This window comes from Diachasma alloeum, unplaced genomic scaffold, assembly GCF_001412515.2.
Source record: "Diachasma alloeum isolate Michigan unplaced genomic scaffold, Dall2.0 Dall_scaffold_00396, whole genome shotgun sequence".
NCBI lineage: Eukaryota > Metazoa > Arthropoda > Insecta > Hymenoptera > Braconidae > Diachasma > Diachasma alloeum.
In genome coordinates this window covers 394,065-395,999 of record NW_021680535.1, presented here as the reverse complement: position 1 = coordinate 395,999, position 1,935 = coordinate 394,065, and positions in this window count along the sequence as shown.

Genomic DNA, 1,935 nt, shown 5'->3' with positions numbered 1-1,935 from the left:
ATTAAGGGATGAAACTGGTGACAATCGATTAAGAATTGGATCCTCAACCGATTGCGGTCGTTTTATTCCTTGATCTCAATTAGGGGGAGGAGAAATAGATTTTTCAATGGGAGCAGCCGTTTAGGGACTCACTCCATGCTCCAAATATTCATCACTCCTCCCCTAATTGGACCAGTAGATAATTGATTGGTGGGACAATGGAGGGCTGGGGTAGCTAGTGAAAATTGTCAGCCTGACCAGTGTCGTATGTATTTCACTCGCCAAGTAGAATAGGAAGTTTTATAGTCAAATAAGAGTATGGCTTTATCTTACAGTTAGATCGTCTTGTGGGGCACTGAGTATGTTTAATTGAATTCATTGTGGTGAAAATGTAATTAGCTTATTCAGAGATCTATGGGGTGGAGAATAATATAGCCTTCGACTCCATGCCTCATGAGAGACATGGATGAACATGTTAAACTACGCGGTTTCCCGTATAGGCACGGTAATATATTTGAATGCCATCAACCTTTCCCCTCAAAACTCGTAAACTATGAGTAGATATATTGCAACCTCAAATTTCTCTTGCCGGCACACAAATCTCCGTGTATGCACCCATTCCCTCGATAAGCGACATAAATATATTCTATTCTATTCTATGTTTTAAGGCCGTCTAACTTGCAGATTTTAGAGGCCGCTATCCCCCTAGGGGGAGACATAAATACATGTATTGGATTGTGAAGGTTTCACGTGCTGACACGAAAATCTACTTGTGTCATTATACTTCTCGCCTTCCAGCCTTGTAAGTCACATAGATGAATATGGTGGCCCAAAACTGATGAATAATAGTTTTTACAGATCAGTCTCTTATTGTAGTCTGAATGGAATTTCCACTCGGGTTGGAAAGGATACGAAGGAAGAAGCTTGGTACGACGTTTTTCCGCGCCGGAATGTGAATATATTCGGTTCCACTCAACCTCTCTGCATAAAATGCTGCATAAAAAGATTTTGCGTGTAGGCCCGTAATCTTATTTGTTACAATTGAAACTCTTTTGCACTTCTGAGTTTCCTGCAGAAAAGGGGAAAACATGCTGAATAACACTATTTTCCTGCGTCCCTTCCAACCCGATCCTCATAAGCGATATGATGAAAGATGTTGGATACTATGGACACGGCTGTCTATGTCCATCGGAACCCCTCCCCTTTAAATCTGATAAGTGACATATGGAATAATGCTGCATAGGAAAGAATAATGTGTTGGCACGTGAGAATGCTTGTTTTCACTGAGTCTCTCCACTAGCGCTCAGTCTTTCTGCCACCATGGATCTCATGAACAATATGAGGGAAAATTATGAATACTGAGGTTTCATATCCGCCCATGGATTGTTTCTATTCAACATCTCTTCAGCCCTGCACTTCATAACTGATGAGTTATAAGTGACATTTTGAAAATACTGGACAGAAAGATTTTCCGTGCCGGCACGCGAGTCCATTCATTTTTATTTAGATCCCGAGATTGCCTGTGGTGGCATAAAAATCTACTTGAATGCAAATTATGAGGTTCTGTGCCGAAACAGGAATTTGCTTTTATTCGATTAGATCCCCCCTTCACGTCTCATGAGCAACATAGATGTTGAACTATCAAGTTTTCCGTGCCAGCACAGGTGTCTACTTATACTTTATCAATTCCACCCCCCCCTACCGCTGATAAACAACATGGATGATTATATTTGAGGATCCCCGTGCCGGCACAATAATCTTGGGTTCATTGACCCCTTTTCCCAAGGTCCTATAATGTGGATGAATATATTGGTTGCCTAGGATTACAGTGTCAACCCGGGAATCTATTTTTGTACATTGACTGTTTTCGCTCAAGTCTCACAAGCGATATGAATAAATATGTTAGACGACGAGTTTTCGGTGCCGAAAAGACAATCTACTTATTTCCATTGCCCC